Below are 21,516 nucleotides of genomic sequence, written 5' to 3' on the forward strand. Positions count from 1 at the left end.
GGGCCACTCTAAACGTGTTGCGGCGAACCAGCGCCTGTAACACTAATCATAACGTGAAGCAGAGTTTTAAGCAGGGTAGAGGTATGCTTGTGTGGACTTACTACGCGGGGGTCACTTCCTACCCCATAGATCCTTCCTGCCCTCCCATTCTTGTGAATTCCGTGATACCACGTTTTTTGGGCCTACTTACTTATCATAGGTCCTCCGACTGACCTTTCTATCCGACTCAGAGGTGATGGGAGTTAGCATTAACATCAATCAAATTCAATTACCAGTGCGACCCATCTGGTTACACAATGAGGACCAGGAATCGGTAGCTTGGGTTAAGAAGGTTTATTACAAATTTAAAATTACGTCCAAATACAGTGCTATAAAGATACAAAATAACAGCTGGGAAACCCACCATCCCAAAAATGTTTAGGCGTACCAGAATTAAAGAAAGAAGGAATTCTGTCATTGCTATACAGAATATTAATCAAAGTAGTTGACACTCATAAAAAAGTCTCACGTTTTGTTGTCTATGCTCATGTAAATCCAAAGTCACTAAAATTAAGATCCAAACAAAAAAGATGGTTCATTTAGCCTAAAGAGTCACAAAAATCGGGGAATTCCGTAAAGGAAATCAGAGTTGAGCAAGGAAAATGTTGTTTCAAATGTGTCAGTAATTCAAAAGCTCCGTCAAGTGTCTTCTAGGGGTCAGAGAGAAAATGTTAGCCTAAGCCACACTTAGGAAGGGATCAAATAGGAATTGATGTCTAAACCTCAAAGTCCAAAAGAAGGATAGTCTGTGAAGGGGCAGAGAAGGTTTGAAAGAGACCGCCTAAGCGACTATGGAAAAGGGGTTCTGAAGTCTGACTGTGTGAACACTGTATTACAACACACAAAGCCCACCTGGTAACACCCCCTCTGTGTGAATCGTCAGGGATCCATTGTTTACGTTCGGTTCTTAGGTGGCAGGCTGTAATTTTGAGGAAAAGTCTCACACTGGACTTAGGAATAACATTAGTGTGTCACATGCACATCAGTTTGCTACATTCGCTCGCTAGGCCTTCCAGTTGATGCTCTGGTTCGCTATGTTCCTTCGTCAAGGGCTCCTTCTCAGGCTCTTTCTCTATCTCTACTACAGTAGTGTATCTATTCCACAACTAACAATGCATGTGAATATTTGCAGGAAATGTCAAGTTAGCAGAAAAGGAACCAGCTTTAGGCAGCGTGGTGAAATACAGGCCCTACGAAAGACAACTTAAACATGAACTCAATGGCGCACATTTACACACGAATGAATATGTTTCTAATGCATTAGGTTTCACACTACATGGAACGTTCAGTAAGTCTTTAAAATAACTGTTTGTAAATATGGCTAGCAACTACATTTAAGGGCATATATGTGTAACATTAGTTCACACATTACATAAAATGTATTGTTCTAAGTAAAATCACATTCTACATATGTAAGGATGGTTTCTATTCAGTTATCAAATCATTAAATTGTATTCATGTAATATAGCACACACATTGAATAGATCACATTTCATCTTTATAGTAAGTACATTATCCACTAATTGAGGATGGTTAAATGATCACAACCAGTTATGATAAAACACACAAACATGAGTAAATTCTCTCTAATCCTACAGTAAATGGTCTCTCAATAATGATTGTCAAGTGCAACACTGATAGTAGTTTGTTAAATCATAAAAGATACATGTTCTAAGTGCAGTTTATCGAATCCCCAGCACTCGTAATTATTACAATTTCAAACGTTTCACTCGTGTAGGTCAAGACCGTATATTGACATCAATAAATCATTTGCGAAGTTCTTCTTCTTTGTTCTTTATTTCAAATGGAACATCCTAGTCACAGCCAACACGGGTTTCGTCGTGTCGGGACAGTAATCCCACGACTTCCTCAAGGCTGTGCAAATAAAACAACAATAAATACCAAATGGCATCATGAGCTTCTAAAAGAGAGGGGTCATTCAACAGTATTATAAACTCGTTATAATCCGATACAAGAGGGATTTGCGAAATTAAGGCATGTAAGGTATACATTACAGGTCATAGATGTGATAAAATAAATTAAAAGGGTTTAAAGTGTGGTGGAGCAATTTACAATAAGACATGAATATGAATCCATTGTAATCCGAATGTGAAGAAATACAAGTTACAGGTATTTACAAGTAGTAGTTTAAGAAACGTGTACAAACGTGAAATGAGATCAACAATTTATGAGTACCTAGTAAGACTGAGGACCAAAAGGGATGGAGAGAAAAGGATATGGACGTGAGAGAACAACGTGACCCGATTCCGCCTAGTAAGATACTATGTTGCCGTGTTCAGCGAAGCTATAGTGACGAGGTGAGTGACAAAACAGCATGCCAACCAGAGTGGATCCACTTGAAACGAGGCCAATGGCCAAACATATTTACCTATTTTCTATCCAGTAAGGTTTCTATTATATGAAAAAACACAATATCGGGACACAATATGTTAGTGCTCTGTCCATATGGTGTTATTGGTTGTCTTTCTATAAATATGCACAAACCAGACCTACTTATTATGTGGTTAAAATTCCAGACCACATGGGGGTCAGATATTGATTTTGAATTACACAAAAGGAGAACCATAACTAGATTCAAAAATAGAGGCTACGATCATGAGACCTTGAGAAGGGCTGAGAAGAGAATTGAAACAGTTGCGAGATCAGATACTTTGAAAGAACGATCAGTGGCCAACAAAGACGACAATAAAATACGATTGGTCACCAGTTTCAATAACTGGTCGGGGATTCTCAAAAGAAGCCTCAATAAACACTGGCACCTACTGAAGGCAGACAAATCCCTGAATGAAATGATCACAGATAAACCAGATATCACCTACAGACGAGGCTTTACACTTAGGAATATTCTGAGCCCCAGCTACCCAACACCCAAGTATGTAGACAACTGGCTGTCCCAACACTCTATCTGTTTTTCTGGTTGCGGACAATGCATGGCGTGTAAATGGGCGCATTCCAGAATCACTGAATTTCAATGTCCAGGTGGGAAAACATATAAAATCAGAAGCAACATCACGTGTCTAACCAAATTTGTGATCTATGCCATAAAATGCAAGTGTGGGAAAAGATACATTGGCAGTACTATCAGACCCTTACGAAACAGAATTGGGGAACATATACGAGCAGTTAAAAATGGGGATATGAGATACCCTATAGCAGCACACATATCTATCTGCTCGGAACAAACAGCTAATAGGAGTTTTGAATTCTATGGCATCGACCATATACCCAGACACCCAAGGGGTGGGAACCGAGAACTGACACTTAGACGCAAGGAAGCATTATGGATTTTAAAATTGAAGAGCACGGAATGTGGCTTAAATATCGATCATGAGCTACATTACTTCCTAGGCAGATAATATGCGTGCCTACTCATGTTTATTTCCGTGTGTTTCAAACAAAGATATAATGTACTAGCTATAATGACCAAATGGGAACATGAATCACTATGTATATTGATGGACACAATGATCACAAATCTGGTTAAGTAAAGTGAATAAATCATATAGGTCAGTGTTTCCCAAACTGTGGTCCGCGGACCCCCAGGGGTCCCTGACACATTCCTAGGGGGTCCGCAGGCAGCAGTTTTAAAAGCACTGCAAAGTATCTTGTTTAATTAGCAGTTTTCAAAGAACAATAAAAGTGTCAAGCTAACACCAGTGATTGTGATTAATGTCCCTGCTGGAGAGAGGTGAGTTTTGTCCAGTGCAGCTTTGACTTTTTGAATGTAGCGCAGAGGGTTAAAATGTCTACTGCAAAGAACATGTACCATGCCTTTTAAAAAACAGTATTTTATATGCATAGATCAGTGGGTTACTTCTTTTGTCAGAGAGATTTTTTTTTACTGTACTGTGCAGTTCATAAGGGACAATCGTAATCTAGCACAGTGACCTATAAACTGTCATCAAACAGCTGTATAATAGAAACCTTACTGGATAGAAAATAGGTAAATATGTTTGGCCATTGGCCTGGTTTCAAGTGGATCCACTCTGGTTGGCATGCTGTTTTGTCACTCACCTTGTCACTATAGCTTCGCTGAACACGGCAACATAGTATCTTACTAGGCAGAATCAGGTCACGTTGTTCTCTCACGTCCATATCCTTTTCTCTCCATCCCTTTTGGTCCTCAGTCTTACTAGGTACTCATAAATTGTTGATCTCATTTCACGTTTGTACACGTTTCTTAAACTACTACTTGTAAATACCTGTAACTTGTATTTCTTCACATTCGGATTACAATGGATTCATATTCATGTCTTATTGTAAATTGCTCCACCACACTTTAAACCCTTTTAATTTATTTTATCACATCTATGACCTGTAATGTATACCTTACATGCCTTAATTTCGCAAATCCCTCTTGTATCGGATTATAACGAGTTTATAATACTGTTGAATGACCCCTCTCTTTTAGAAGCTCATGATGCCATTTGGTATTTATTGTTGTTTTATTTGCACAGCCTTGAGGAAGTCGTGGGATTACTGTCCCGACACGACAAAACCCGTGTTGGCTGTGACTAGGATGTTCCATTTGAAATAAAGAACAAAGAAGAAGAACTTCGCATATGATTTATTGATGTCAATATACGGTCTTGACCTACACGAGTGAAACGTTTGAAATTGTAATAATTACGAGTGCTGGGGATTCGATAAACTTTTATGTTGAGCTCCTGCTCTCCTTTGTAGAGTTGGTGGTTTCTCTACACCTTACAGCACCGTCATATAAGTGAATATTAACATATGAATGTGAATTTTCTTTGAAGCGCCAACGTACCTATGACCCATACCACATATTTTGACTAAATGTTCTAAGTGCACTTTCATACCATGTGTCTGCTAAGTATCTGTGATGTATTTGTGACGTGTAAAGATTGGGCAACGTTTGCGCTGCACCAATCACATACATATGCCATTTTTTAGATTACTGCACCAGCCTCTTTTGTATTATTTCCCATTACATATTTCTATTACTCCCTAAATTGTTCTCCCGATCATAGAAAGCTGTCAGCATGCACCCATGTTTGATTATAACAATGTACATCTCTTTTATAATTAGTGAGCGTCATCCTATTTACATCGCTTTGAAGACCATATAGGGGCTAGTGCGTCTTTACTAAACCGCATTATATGATACATATATATTTCTTCCAAAAACTGCTGTCATATATATGCTTCTTCAGAATAAGTTATCTGTGCACAAAGAAATTACACGACTCGTCGACATTAACCTCACAGAAAATGTCACCCAAGGATACGTTGCATGGTCATATAAGTGAAAAACATAAACCCACACAACATGACCTAATGGCATGTTTGACAGCCGAGGGCAAGCACCACTGCCCTGGGGTGCACGCGGGATATAGCTCGGCGCGAAAAAGTTGCTGTTTTAGCTGTAGTGTGCTGTGGGTGGCTAACAGGGCGAGATATTCACTTGTCAGCTCCAGTCAAATATACACATTTCAATAAGCTAACGTTGAGCTCGGGATACGAGTAAGGAAGGAATACGGAATACCGTGACGTTGATTAAGACAGATAATCGCAATCATTCAGAGGAACATGTCCAGGAATACACGGTGGTGTTTTTAAAAAAGTTAGACGCATGCACTTGTATCGTCCTCTCCCTCAGGACATAAGGAGATTTTACGCCAGAAGCAGAGGGTTCGAAATTATTTCGCTTTTTAACATCAACCATAGTACAGAATACAAAAAAAAGGAAAAGCTATATGAAAGCAATTGCAGTGCAAAGCACTACAGACACAGCTAGGATGAAAAAGTATGACCATATGTTTCAGCTGGTCAATCAAAGAACAACAGCGCCACCTACTGCAAATTATGTTAAAAACAGGTATGTACGGTTTACTGGAGTTCTCAATACTAGATGTCAAAGTACAATGCAATGTTCGGATCTTTGCACGGCCAAGCATACTAACGTGACATTTAACTTTCTATTAGTTTTTTGGGGGGAGATTGGGTTGTTAAATCAGATCTCATGGGGATTGGGTAACGAGGAATCACTGAGGTCAAACAATAATGGGTATTGTCCGGCATCAAGATGGCTGTATTGTCCTCTTTTGCTCTGACCAATAGCATAGCAATAATGCCATATGTCCTGGTGCAGGCGAAATGACCTCCCCTTCCCCAACTCGACTGCTGTTAGGGCAGTAAAACACAGGAATTACCAGGGTTCAATGACTCTCTCAGGGATCTGGTGCCACTGCACCTTCTGCGCCGTTGGTAGCAGCATGTAGGTGTGCAGTCAGACTTAAAGCTATCAGACAGAGTTGTTTTTCGTCATATCAGGCGTGTTTTTGCAGTGGCTACGTCAGCTGTTCGAGTGGAAATGTAGATGTTTAAGAGGAATACTGAAAATCATGGTCTTAATATGTGATATATAAATCACCCTGAATGTTTCCAAACATAGGCAAATAAGCAGGGCTTTAAGTGGGATGAACAAAGTGGGGAGGTTCCCTAGAAGGGGCATGGCCTATGTAATTTAGACTGAGGCTTAATTAAAAAAAAACTAATTTTCTGTAGTTCCCATAGTTTGCCACCCAACCGTTATTTTTTTGAGACTGAGTTTTCTGTTATTGCATCCAGACATATAAGACAGCAACTGACATACGCATAAAAAACAGCCAGGACTATTGGCTTTGCCAATGGTTGTTAGCTTTTTAAGGTAAATGCAGGGCACAAGTACTAAAAAAAGAAGTGGGCGGACGCTGACGTCACGACAGGAAGTGACGTCACTAAAGGTGGCTTGCACCATCAGACTCATTGCCTCCCCTCGCTCACCCCTTAGATGCGATTGCATCAGAGAAGGCAGCGCATGAGCAGCGTTCTGAATGAGCTCTGATCTCGCCCCAGAGAGGCCAAAGAGTGAATGTGTGGCTCCAGTTATCGAGCTCCCGGTAAAATAAGTGGGGGGACGCCGTCCACCCGCGTGGGACCCCGACTCGAGCCCTGGGTAAATGAGAAACAACCATCATTTTTTGTAAACAATATTGAACAAGTTTCAATTCTAATATTGTGAGACTGTGAATTAAACATTTCTAAGGGCCTCTGGAAGGGGTAGTGGTCATCAGAGTGTCCCAGTCACTGCAGTTATGTCCACTCTATGCTAGACATGTACACCCCTTTCTCTTTACATCTCGCCCATCTACATATCTTAAACCTCATCTCTTTCCTCCTTAGCACCATCTTTTCACTATGTCCTGAATGCTCCTCCTCAGATTTCCTTCACTCCACCACCCCAACACACTACGCAGCCACTCACCTGCAAGCACTGCCTATTCTTTTACTTTCACTTTGTCAATATTTAGACAGCTGTATACCTTCTTGACATACATTTGCACGGAGTCACAAATGCAACTGGAAAATATGACCATTGCTCTGTGAACTCAGCAGAAAGGCCAAGGATTGAGTAACTATGTAGACTGAAGATCTTTTTGACCCACTGACTGGGACAGTGAGAGACTCCTATTGCCTTCAAGCTCAGCTTCAGTTCTCTCAAAAGTGGCCCGTTAAAATCAGCTGAAGTGACTTAAATCAAAATATGCACCATACACAAGTGATAAGTTACATTAAAAAAACTACAAAACTACAACATCCTTGAAATAACTAAGACTCCTAAGTGATGCAAGATTAAATAATCCTATTTTAAGAAACAAAGGCAACCCTACTCACACGGAACCAGGGCATATAATTAAATAAATAATTAGATTAAATAAAATATGTGAAATAAAGCATGTGAAATGTAAACAGAAACAACATGGCATTATACTGGACTCCTCACTCAGAATGGACCGCCAGAGCAACGCTGTATCCCCATCATGCTCACACACACTAAGCTTGCTTCGAAAGACTTTCAGATGGATCCCCACCGACGCAAGAAAGACAGTCCCCTACGCACTCATCACCAGCAGTCTCGACTACGGCAATGCACTCTATGCCTGCGCCACCCAGAAACTCCTCTGGAAACTACAGAATGTTCGAAACGCCGCAGCCAGACTGGACCCCAAAACCCCCCACCACAGCCACATCACCGAACACCTTGGAGAACTTCACTGGCGCCCAGTCGACAAAAGAACCACCATCAAGCTCATCATTCATGCCTAGAAAGCCTTCCGCAACGCTGGCCCAGCATATCTGAACCACCGCCTCGCATTTCACGTTCCCGCCAGACAACTCCGTTCCGCCCAGCTGGCCCCTTGCCTCCATCTCTCGGATCCACAAGACGAGAACCGGAAGAAGATCCTTCTCCTACCTCGCCCCCAAGACCTGGAACACCCTGCCCCTCTACCTCAGGCAATCCCAGTCGCTGACCCAATTCAGGATTGATCTCAAGACCTGGCTCTGCGACTGAACTCAGATGGACCAGCAGCCACTCCCCACCCCCTAAAGCGCCTTGAGACCCTCACGGGTGAGTAGCTGAGCTATACGAACCCCTTATTGGTTGATGGATTACTTTAACATTTTGTAAATTGATCGTTCATAAATCGGCTAATTTTTACCAGTGAAGTTAAGGACATATTTATACTGCCCAATGAAGACCCGTTTCAATGTCCATCTATTATTACTACTGGGTCCGAGACCCGGACAGACTCAGCCAACTTAAAGCCCTGCAGGTAAGGAAGAAGAGGTACATAGATTGTGCTTAATAACAAAGTTCCTGTCCCTGACAGAGTGTTATCCTAAGGTTTTTTTGGGCCCTGGGAAATACATATTTTTGATTTTATTACCCATTTTGTGACAATTGAATCTAGCATAATGCCCCAAAATATTAAAGTATGTTTAACTTTCAGGCAGTGAATCACAAGAAAACAGACAATTTATGCTACGAGTCAGGCCTCAAAATTCTTAAGATTAAACTGGAGAGGTTGCAATAGTGAAAAAGAGGGGATGTAGAGGGAAAATTATCCTTTTTAGGGGCACCTTTAAATTTGGGGGCCCTGGGCACATGCTGCATGCAGGCCTGGGGCCCAAGACCCTACAATGGTAATGAGCGTGGGTCTGATCGCACGTGGGAGATGTGAGCACAGCCTTATGTAGTGAAAGAGGAATAAAAGGATAGAAGCCCTCTGAACCCGTCTAGAGTGGGCATGTCACTGAGACACTGACTACGTGGCATGTTGTGATCATGCAAGGAAAGAGCATACTGCGCCAGCCAGCCATCAGCTGTCTGCTATGAACCTGGCACAGGACTGCCAGGCCAAGCAAGAAGGAGGCGCAAGTTCAGACTGAGAGTCTACAAGCAGCACTAATTGCGGGGGTGGAAAGGAGTGGCACCAGGCGGAACTTGCGGTGCATCGAGAGAAGTTCCGGAGGGGAGACAGCAATGCACAAGGCCCGGAGGGGATCCCCCAGTCCTGACAGAGAAACTAGCTGCATGTTAGCCCTGCCACCCCTAAACAGGGCTGGAGAACTGACATTAATGGAGCACGCGCTCCCTCACAGTGGGTTGTATGATAGAAGCACACATGGTTAAACCATGCGTGTCTCTACCACGCAGTTCCAACCACGACATTTCGTGGTATAGGCATGATTGGTAAAGGGATATATGTGGCTAAGGTCACCACTAACCCGCTCCCTCACCGCCCCTTAAACAACCTCAAACCCTTCCACTGCACAATAACTTACCCCGACCCCCTCAGCCCTAAAAACGACCCCATCTACTCATTCCGCTCTCACTACCCTAAGGCCTAAAACCCTGCCCCGTCATGTACACTAAACGACCCCCTTGCTGTCCCTTAAACTACCCCAACCCCTTCCACTTCCCTAAAGCCTACCCGACCCCCTCAGCCCTAAAAAATACCCGCCCTAAAAACGAACCCAACTCTACATTCCCCTCCTCCTGCCCTAAGGCCTAAAACTCACCCCTGTAAGTTACACTACCCTGCACCCATGCGCTGTCTCTTTAACTACACCAACCCCTTCTACTGCCCTAAAACCTACCCCAACACACTCCCAGCCCTAATAACTATCCCCAGCCCCACTTACCTCACTGCAGCGTCTTCCTGCTTCCGTCTTCCAGGAGCTAGACCGCACACTGCCTTAACCACGCATATGCGTGGTTACGGCAAATGCATAGTTAAGGCAACCGTGGTCGAGCTTGCGTAGTCGGAACACACGTGGTTTGGACCGCGGTGTTACGACTGATTCCCCTCATAGTGACCAGAGCGAGCCTCACAAATCCCTCCCGGATGCGGAGAGCAATGTGTGTCCCCTGTCTTCCACTTGTCAGCCCCACAGGCACAGGAGAGAACCCATTCCCGTGAAAAACTCCCAGGGCAGGATCGATGGACACAGACACTGGCTGCTGCCTGTAGGCAAGAAGATGAGGCTACGTTACACAATACTGCAGCCTGAAAGACAAGCAGACGTATTCCAGTGAGGAGAGATGGCACAGTGGCGATGAGACATAGCTGCCAAGGTTTCAGATTGCAATGTGTGACATTTTCATAATTTCAGTGTAATTATGAGTGACATTTCATCCACTATGAGTGACACTTTATCGTAAGTCAAATGAAGCAATGAAGATGAAGGAAACATATAAATATCAGAATTTACACCTTTTTGAACAATGATAAACCCTAAGAAGATCTTTAAGTGGCTGCAAAGCACCAGAGATGGAACAGCACTTCACTAACCTAGTGCCCTTATAACCTGATTGTACTGTTTAACCAGGTAAGTAACAAGATGGCCTTCACAACTCAATGCTGGACTTCCCACAAACCTACAAAGAGCCTCTGTAGAGTCTCTGCCATCCGATTTCCGCCGCCTTACCCCGTATTTGGCAGTCTCTTTCCTTCCATCATTCAGATGTCCCCCTTTCACCACGCCCCTCTCTCTACCTTATGAGATTCCCCTTTTGTTAGAATTTTCTTTCCCTTCCACCTCTTGCAAGACCTGGTAAGTATTTCAACAAGAATTAATAGCTACAAACATTTTTGAACAGGCTATTATTTTAACCAAAATCATAGCTGGGCTGAGACATGGTAAAAATGTTCAGCTCCCAGAGAAAAATGATTTTTGTGCCCTAATGCTTCATATTTGACTCTCTTTATGCACACCAAAATCAAAGTTTGTATTTCCTTTCTCTCTAACATTTCAATTTCACATCCTGAAAAACATGTACCCATCCTGTCTGTCGCCAAAGCACTGCCAGTGTCTGGGCAAAGAGAAAAGAAGCTTTGCCAGGCTCTGGGGGGCATTGAGGGGAGAGGTATGACAGTATCAGAGGAGAGCAACAAGGTGATGGGTGGAGAATGCTTGAATTAATCTCAACCACTGACAATCACTAAGGCCGTGTTCCAGTCCTTCCTAGTTTGTACATGCTACAAGTAGTCCAGCTATTTACAAATCAGCCTTGGTTCTTCCTGGAGACTGCCCAATCCGAATGGCCAGGCCTGGAACCCTACAGGTAGGAATACACCTGGACGGGACTTGGCGGGGCAGTGAGAGGAGTGGCTCGGCCAGGGTCTCTTGGAGAGAGATAAACTATTCTGCCAGAGTGAAGCCACAGAGAAAGAAGATGGAGGCTGGGGCTCATAGAAGTACTTCCAGTAGGTGGGTGGCAAGTCCAGATGCCCTGCCAGTCTTTGAGGCCATAGAGGGAGATGTTATGTCAGTATTGTATGAGTTACTTACCTTCGTTAACGATGTATCTGTAAGAGACGTTGTCTAGCCGCAGATTCCTTAACTTAGAATATCCCCAGGCGTCAGACTGGATCCGGAAAAAACTTTGCAGCAGCACATCTGCGGGCCAGGGGACGGTGCCACACGACCCCGCCCTGACGTCGTGTACGTACGTGACGTCAGCGAGGTCATATAAGTCCATCCCGGCGCGCTGACGTCAGTTTTCTTCGGAGAAACTTTTCCACGACACAACACGGAGCCACCAATAAAAAAACTGTGAAAATATGGAAACAGTGTGCGATGGATGAAAATCCGAATAAATAAGGAGGATGGAGCAGACACCATTGTAAAAGACAGAATTAGACACTACCTACATATAGGTGGAAAAGCTGTGAGAAAGAACCTCGCAAGCTAAGCGAAGACCCTTTCCTAGTGTAAGAAGGGAAAAACATCTCAGCAGACAGAAATAGACTGTTAGTACCATGCAGAATAACAGACAAAAATAGACTGTCAGTACCATGCAGAACCGTGCCGTCCAGCAAGAATGGAGCACAGAGAGAACAACAGTCCACCGCAGGAATTAAAAGTCTGGCACTGCCCCTGTAGTAACGGATGTCTGAAACAGAGGCGAACAGAGCCCCAAAGAAGACTACCGTAGTGGAGCCCAGAACCCTGAACCAACAGAGAAGGCGGAAAGACAGCAGGAGAAGAAGAAAATTAAGAGGAATCTCCTGGTGAAGGACAGTCGAAAAGGCCCTCATTTTACAGATAAGAAACCTTTGAGAGGGAGGCAACGGTATTATTGTGACAGAAACCCCTGAGAGGGAGTCAGTGGTATTATGGCAAATCTCAAAGAGACGCAACAATGTGAGCACCAATGAGAGAAATAACCAATGCCAACTGTAACAGGGGGGCCAGCGAAGAACCCCACTTGGCAAGGCCCTCGCAGAACGGGGGGGCTAGGTGGGCGTTAAGGAATCTGCGGCGAGACAACGTCTCTACCAGATACATCGTTACAGAAGGTAAGCAACTCGCACATCTGATAGAGACATCTAGCCGCAGATTCCTTAACTTAGAATAGATACCACAGCCATACCCCAAAGGGGAGGTGGGTCTGCGACTGCTCAACAGATAGCGCCAAGCATCCGATCCGGCAACAGAGTGACGGATAAAGGGGAGAGGCTGTGGCGGAACAGGCCGACAGCAACCCAAGCAGCTCGGAAGAGCTGACATAACGGGATGGCAGATATCCTAAAAATGCCAGAATGGCGCTACATCATATCCGTATTAAAAAGGGCAGATAGAACGGCCCGAGCTATATAGCAGAGCAAAGAAAGAGAGAAAGAAAGAAGGACCATTCTCCACTCAGTGGCGCACGATCAGGACATCGACTGAAGTTCAAAAAGAACCAGAAGAGATGCAGCCAGAGCTTAACAGACTAGCCCCTAGAAGGAAGGCTGAAGGAGCTGGTGCCAAGAGCCCAAAGACAAGAGCTAGAACCTGAGCAATGCGATTGGACTAGCCGGCGGGACAAGAAACTTGCCAAGTGCACACCCAATCCCAAAAAGGGGAAATAGGGGCAAATAGCATCAATGTTAAACCCGCTGAAGCAGGTAGAAACACGCAGCAGGCAAACGGCCACAGAGACCTTAAAGTGGTTTACACAAGAAGCTTAAGAGTGCCCGACCGGGCAGTATGAAGCCAAAGCGAGAAACAACCCACAAAATAGACTTGCAGTCAGTAGTCAAGGACCACTGCCATCAGAAGAGCTGTCCCGCAGGCGTAGCATTAACAATTGGAAAGAGCCTCAGAATCCGAGACCAAACACTCCAGAAAAGACACGTACAGTGTGGAACACCCTTGACCACAGGAAAAGAAGACGCAAGGCTCACCGCCCATGTAAAACACAGAGCGCAGCTAAAGGATGCGAAATGAAAAAGTACCACCACGGAAGAAAGGCCTAAGAAGACCTAAGTGGGAGGACGAAAGCCCGCAAGGAGCCGGTAAACTGCCGACTCGGCGTGAGCATCAAACAGCAAAACCCCATCAAAGGGTAAGTCAACCAGTCGCTCCCAGATATTTTCGGGGATGACTCTATCGCGTAACCAAGCGTGACGCCTTAAGGCAACAGAGCACGCCATAGCACGTCCCAAAGAATCCACAGTATCTAATGCTGAGCAGATTGTGAATTCAGCAAGGTCGTGGACATCTCGGAGGAGGCAAAGAAGATCAACCCGAGCACCTTCAGAGGTGGCCGAAAGCAAGGACTCTGCACAGTCCCACAGGGCAGAAGTAGCCTGTGCTAAAACACACGTATTCAAGGATCGTAGGGCCGCACTAGTGGAGGCAAAGACATTCTTGCCCCATGACTCTAGCCATCAGGACTCGCGAGAGGGAGAAAGCATTAGAGGAGGCAAGGAGGGGAAAGCAGTCTGCAACACAAACCCCTGCACATCAGGGTGTACAAAAAGACAAACAGGATCATTTGGAGCTGGACGGTGGCAGTGCAAAACTGAACGAACCAACGGATCACCTGAAGCTGGCCAGACCCAAGTACCTAAAAGGGTATCATAAAGGGAAGCCTCAAAGGGTAGAAGCGGCTCCACAGTCCCGGACCCCCGATGAAGGACCTCAAGCAAGGGGTCGACAGACAAGGGGGCAGAGGGAGTTGCATGCTCAAAATGCAGGTGGCCAATGAGACCACCCTCAAAAAAGCCGCACCGGCCTCGGTAGCCCTCCGTGGAGGAGAAAACAACTCATCAGTGGGAGAGGGTTGTAAACTGACCCTCCCCAGACAGTGAGGGTGCGACCATTGTTCCACAGAAGGGAGTCCCATTGGAGAATGAGGATCCTGACGTTGCTCCTGGGGAGGCAAAGAGCCTGCTGGATCTGGGAGCTCCACGGGGGTCCACGGGGGGCACAGGCAACAGTACGTCCGGTGATGGTGGGCGAGGAGACGGCGCCGAACTCCCTCCCCTGGCCTCTGGAGAAGAGTCCATAATTCTGCGCCGACACGGCGCCGAAGCGACGTGGGTCGGCACCAACCCCACGTCATTATACGCCGACTCGGCTGCATCTGGCGTCGAGACTATGATAAGCACCCCTTCCGAGGAAGGAGCAGACGCCGGAGCCAACAAGGCAGACTTTCGGTGCCGTCTCCGCACCGACTCCACCTTATCCATGCTAGGCTCCGACTCTGGGGAAAGGAGCGAGAGTGGAGCCGAGGGGTTGAGCCTCCGACGCCGGTACGGCGCCAACCCTGGCTCCGGACAGGCGACCGCTTGCCCGGGAGCCTGGGTCCTAGGAACAGGCTCCAACTCTGGAGAAAGCAATGGAGGCAGAGCCGAGGAGGCGAGCCTCCGGCGCCGGTACGGGAGCCTGGGGTGTGCTCAGAGCAGGGCTATGAGCACCAGCAACCACCTGAAGCCCAGCGGGGCTATGCGGTGCGGCGGAGGTGCTGTGGGTCGTAGAGGGGGACCTCGGCGGGCCACGCCCTAACGACTCCACGTGGACCGTAGTGGAGGACCCAACTGGGCTGCCCCCTAACGGTACCACATCTCCGACGCCCATATGGGGTAGAGGCTCAATTGGCGCCGGGGGCGAACCCACTGGCGAGTCCGTCTGAGAGCCCACAAGAAGCGGAGGCCCCAAGGACGCCCCAGGGACAGGGGAGGGCCCAAGGGAGGCCTGCAAAGCTTCGGCATATGCCTCCATTTGGGCCCGAGTTGTCCCTACACCCGGAAAGGGCGGGTAGGGCGACTGCTGGGAGCATCTGTCCGGAACGTTCCGGGAACCAGAGCTCCTGACAACAGAAGAAGAAGGGGAGGTCGAAGACCTTGGCGACAAGCGCCTCGACTTACCAAGTGGCGAACGGTGGCCCCGGACCTCAGAGGCCGAACGACAGCGGGAGGGACCTGCCGATAAAGAAGCCAGGGGTCGAGACGATTCCGACCTGGACAACCCTGCCGGGAAAAGCTTCATACGGCGCTCGCGCCGAGACTTGGGCTTCAAGTGTTGGCACGCCTCGCAGTCCGTGGAGTCATGGCGCTCGCCCAGACACCACATACAAATAAGATGCGGGTCCGTCGCGGACATCTGTCGCAAACAGGAATTACAAGTTTTAATGCCCAAAGGCATCGCACACTGTTCCCCGAGACAAAGCGTCGACAAGGCATGAAAACAGGCCAGAAGAACTGCTCACTCTGAATCCGCGTTGCACGCGGAAAAGAAGGAAACTGACGTCAGCGCACCGGGAGGGACTTATAAGACCTCGCTGACGTCACGTACGTGGACGACGTCAGGGCGGGATCGTGTGGCGCCATCCCCCAGCACACAGAGGTGCTGCTGCAAAGTTTTTTCCAGATCCAGTCTGACACCTGGGGATATTCTAAGTTAAGGAATCTGCGGCTAGATGTCTCTATCAGATAAACAGTAACAAAAAGGTTATGGGCGAAATATTCTCCGCCACAGGTAAATTACTTGGGCCGCATTCTAATCCATCATTTTATGCCCACTGTACACAGAGTTCAGCCATGTGCAAACAGCCATGATCCATAGGAACAGTCTAAAATGCCAGGTCTACTACGAGAAGAACACACCTGGTTGAGACCTGGGCAGCAAAGTGAGGGAGGACTCTGCCAGGGTCTTCGGCTCAAAGATAAACTACTCAGCCAGGGTCTGAGCCACAGGGAAAGCGAATCTCTGATTGATTCGGGGGCTCAGGGAAACTCTACCAGGATGTGGGAAAGGAGACAAGATGCACTGCTAGGCTCTTGGAGACTGTGTCTGGGCATGAGTAGATTGAAAACACTCTTCTAGCATATGAGGAACTGAGGCTTAACTAGAGTCTGGCACAGGCAAGGGCATAAACTGTGCCTTTTCCACGAGTTTCTGCCAGATGTGGCATGGATGTACCTTCTTCTAAGGTAAACAACACTAACACAGAGCCAGGACCGAACACACAGCAAGAAGCTCTACTATATTGGGGCACAAGAAAAAATGGATTCCGGAATTCAAAGGGGGGACCCTTTGCCATATTTGGGACAGAGAGGGTCTCCCCGGGATCTTGATCATGAGAGACCCTCCAATTCTGTGGCTACGTGATATGTTTTGTTACAGTACACACTGGTATATAACGGAACATACACTATTCCCACTGCCTCCAGGCCCAAGCACTACGCCTTTGAGTGAATTAGAGCAGACGGAAGAAAGGTGAGCCTCCATCCACGGAACGGAGCATCAAGACGATCCCTGGTCAAGGGACCGACCCTTGAGAGGTCCACAAGGAAGTGAAGAGTCAAGTCCTACCAACAGGACACGGCCTGTGAGAGGTCCAGAAGGAAGTGAAGAGTCAAGTCCTACTGACAGGACAGGACCTGTGAGAGGTACGCAGCGAATACGAGAAACCTATGAACAGGATGCAAGCAGGGAGGTTCCTGTGAAGAGATCATCACAGCGAGAAACCTGGTCAGAAGAGAGAGAAGAGAAACAGTCCTATGAACAGGATGCGACCAGGGAGGTAACTGTGAAGAGAACATCACAGCGAGAGGCCTGGTCAGAAGAGAGTGGCTCAACGCCACATCGTTAAAGAGAAGAATGTGGCACAACGCCACAGCATGAAGGAGAAGAGAGGAGAAAGGTGGGCTACAGACCCATCACATGGACGATGCTGGCAACCTCAGTTGTGCAGGAGAAAGAAAGAAGAGCAACACGATTGATGATTCATCCCACTATCAGAGAGATGGCATCTCTGCCAGCAAATGCACATGCCACAGAAGTAGAACAGCAAGTGGCTTCAAAGTCCTTCTAGTCATTATCAATCCAAGCAAGACACCTGAAGCGCAAGTTGTCAAATGGTAAAAAAAAAATCATCATCATTACCATGTGCATCACCAGAGTGGAGCCTTATGCCTGCGAAAAATCCAGAGGCCAAGGAGGTATTCCTGGCGCTGTGGGAAACTGATCACCCAGGGACCATCTGTTAGACCCCACGTGCACCTGCGTCTTGCTGAAGAGAGTACACTCAACCATTGCATCACCTACCCTTGTGATTGCACAAGTGACTTGGACTTGGCCCTGTTGGGAGTACCACAGCGCGGCCTAAGTGTGGCCCTGCACAGCCCATGAGGCCCAGGGCAACCCAGTGGAAAAAGCCTCACGGGAACTCTGGTGTGAGAGAATTCCAGCATGCAAGATGAGTCTGAAGCTACTCCAACGACAGGTACCGGAAGGCACCAAGGCCTCAGAGGAAGATGTCAAAACATCGCACTGTTGACCCAGTCTGTGCAGTTTTGCCTTTCACATAACAAGGGCACATCGAAAGATATCCCTGCAGCAAACTCCACCACCGCTCCTGATGCACTCCACAGTTTGAACTCTTTGAATGACTCCAACACCATAAAAGCAGGCTGGACCACACAACACTGCCTATGTGGACCGTAACACCATGGACATGTGATTGAGTGATCCAGACTCCATCTGCATCGCATTTATGCCCAGGGTCATCTGGTGAAACTATGGATGCTCCCAGCTACACCTGTTGGCCAATGCTGTACAGTCCTGCGGAGCACCTGAAGAGACTCAGTGGTGCTTTGTTTTGCTGTTCATGCACTCCCAGGGGTTGGACTTGTTTGCTTATTTTTCAATAAAGTTTGGGAGGGATGTAGTGTCCTTCTGGACACGTTCTAGTGTTCCAGGAATGTACCATGTCCCCAGTCACTTCCTGAGGGTTGGCTTCTACACTCAAACCACACCCATCCATATAAGGTGTCACCGGTCAGGTGACCCTGCCAATAAAAGGAGCCGTGCGCACATGCCCTGGGCCAGTTACTGTTACATATACCTAGAGTATGAGTCGTCCTTCAGGATACATGTTGGCCTTGGGCCCAGGACCCTACAACAGGCATATCAAAGTCTCTTTAAAAGTACACGTATGACGTCTGTTCACTAAGCGTGTGAAATAAGCAAAATCTTCAAGGCTTCCCGAGGCCGTTATTGATGCATGTGGCCTGCCAATGGAAACTTAATTTTGTCCAAAACGTTTCCTATTGCAAGTACTGATTTATATATGTATTGCTTTTGCTTCAAAGCTGTGTGTGGGGTGGAATATCGAGAGAGACTATCGGATAGAAAGAGCCCGCGGATCGATGAAGGCCCAAGGCCTGCGGGAACATTGGATTTGCAGAGCTTTCCTGAAACTAAGAAAGTCTCCACTGAGGTGAAAGCAAGAAGTGTTTTACAAACGGATGAGCCTCCTATCCGTTCTGCCCGTAAAATATTGGTATCTCATTAGGGGGAAAGATGGACTGTTTTGTTTAATCGACTTCGGGTAGCCGGTTAGCCAGTTTGCCAGTATAAAGTCGGAGACGTAGGACTAGGAGTGCATTTGTCATGAAATGCCTAATGCTTCAGATATAAGGGGGACAGTCACAAAAGTAAACTTACAGGTCAATCACTCAATCAATCAATTTATTTTATTTTGCTTCAGCCTTAGAGGTATATAAACAGTGCAAATTGTGGCAAGTTAAAACATTACGTTATCCAAATACAAAAAAAGGACAGTATCAAATTTAACAAGCATTGGTAAAGCCAATAGGTCTTTCCTATGCGAGATTGATTGAATTTACTGAAGTTGTTTAGCTATTTTGCAAATGGCTGAAATAATTTAATAAACAATGAATCACAAAGCCAGCGTTGTTTGCATTATAACACTTTTGTATTTTATTTTCTGTTATGCTGCACTCAAGGTAACGCTGTTGTATAATATGGCTAAAAAAACACTGAAAAAGCAAAAAGATCTCGAATAGGCGAGACCTATTGGCTTTGCCATAGCTTGATATGAAATGCCATATGGTAAGTTTTATTTATAAAGTTTTCACAACAGCTGAAGTGCTAATGGTATAGAATGGAGAATGCCCTTGCCAAGGTGTTAGTGTGTCCAGAATTAGAGGCATTTTAGGACCATACAAAAACAGTGAAAATGTGCCATTTAAATATGCTGGATATAACATATTATGTAGGTAGACAGAAAAGTTCAATAGGTTATACATTTTATTATGGTGATGCTTTAGGCTGTGTAAGTTTGGGTGCCATGGTTACAAAAGAACCAAAAAAGCACTCCTGGCTGCTTGTTTAGAAGTATAATACAGCAATAATCGATTTTCAATGGGTTTCCTAGACCTTTTGGCCCCTGTGCCACTGCACCTGCTGCTCCATTGATATCATGACTCTAGTGCCTGCAAGGGAACTGCACTTGTGACTGCTTGTTTAAGAGTAAAATATAGCAACAATCAGTTTTACATGTGTTTGTTATAGCTTTTGGCCCCTGTGTCACTGCACCATTCAAATCATGACCCTAGTGCCTGCAAGGGAACTGCACTTGTGACTGCTTGTTTAGTAGCAAAATATAGAAATCATCGGTGTTACGTGGGTTTCTTACAGCTTCTGGCCTCTGTGCCACTGCTTCTGCAGCACCATTCAAATTATGACCCTAGTGCCTGCGAGGTACATGCGCATGTGACTGCTTATTTGGTAGTAAATTTAGCAAAAATCAGAGTTCAGCGAGTTTCCTAGACCTTATGACCCCTGTGCCACAGACCCTGCTGCACCATTCAAATCATGACCCTAGTGCCTTCGAGGTACATTCGCTTGCGACTGCTTGTTGGTAGAAAAATATAGCAATAATCGGAGTTCAGTGGGTTTCCTAGACTTTTTAACACCTGTGCCACTGCACTTGCTGCGCCATACGAATCATGACCCTAGTGCCTGCAAGGTAATTGCACTTGACTGCTTGTTTAGTACTAAAATATAGTAATCATCGGTGCGAAGTGGGTTTCCTAGAGCTTTTGGCCATTGTCCACTGCACCCACTGCACCATTTAAATCATAGCCCTAGTGCCTGCAAGGTAATTACAATTGTGACTGCTTGTTTAATAGTAAAATATTGCAATAATTGGTCTTCACCAATCCCACCAATAATGTCTTCTCTAATCCTTGGAGGTTCACAAATCTCCCCCTGTAGACATTCCACTGCCCCCAGATTTGAGTCCATTTGTTCGGACACCCCCTGGCTTCATATATATATTTCTCCGTCACCATACACCAATCCATATATTTGGCCCAGTCTGCTGTATGCATTGGTTAATTGCTGTGAGTTGCGAGGCTCAATAGTACCTCTTAATATCTGGAAGCCCAATACCCCCCTCAAACCATCCCAGCGTAAGTTCGTGTGTTGCGATACAGGCGGTTTACCCTCCCACAGCAGATCACGAACGATGCAGTTCCTTAAAGTAGTACGTGGCAACTGGGAGTGGGGCGTTCTGCAGAACATATAGAAGTCTAGGAAGGGACATCATCTTGAATAGGGCAGCGCGCCCCAAAAGAGTCAACGGGAGCGACTTCCAGTGTTGAACGTCTGATTTGAGACAAACCAGAGGTGGCTGGAGATTGTTGTTGTGAAATCTAGACAGATCTTTAGTGACCCAGATCCCAAGGTACTTTAAACCGTTAGCTGCTACGGCTAATTGGCAACTTAGAGGGAGCAAGGGCCGTTCGCCATAGAGGACGTAGAGCATTGATTTAGACCAGTTTATTGTATATCCCACAAACCTACCAAACACTCTGAATATATCCAAGACCACATTTAAGGATGCCGCTGGTGAGGTCAAGTAGAGCAAGATATCATCCGCATAAAGTGAGATGCGGTCCTCCCATTACGATGTCCACTTAAGGCCTCAAATGGCGGGGTCTTGTCGGACCCACGTCGCCAAGGGCTCCAGGGCCAAAGCAAAGAGAAGCGGCGACAGGGGGCAGCCCTGTCTGGTGCCCC

The 21,516-nt window shown here is 46.2% G+C and overlaps 1 protein-coding gene across 2 annotated transcripts in view; it reads right to left on the reverse strand.

Moving 5' to 3' along the window:
- ACOT7 (acyl-CoA thioesterase 7) overlaps positions 1-21,516 on the reverse strand; it is a 1,181,269-nt gene that overhangs the window by 891,188 nt on the left and 268,565 nt on the right. The gene's annotated exons all lie outside the window — the stretch shown is intronic.

Source organism: Triturus cristatus, chromosome 1_2, assembly GCF_964204655.1.
Source record: "Triturus cristatus chromosome 1_2, aTriCri1.1, whole genome shotgun sequence".
Classification (NCBI taxonomy): Eukaryota; Metazoa; Chordata; class Amphibia; order Caudata; family Salamandridae; genus Triturus; species Triturus cristatus.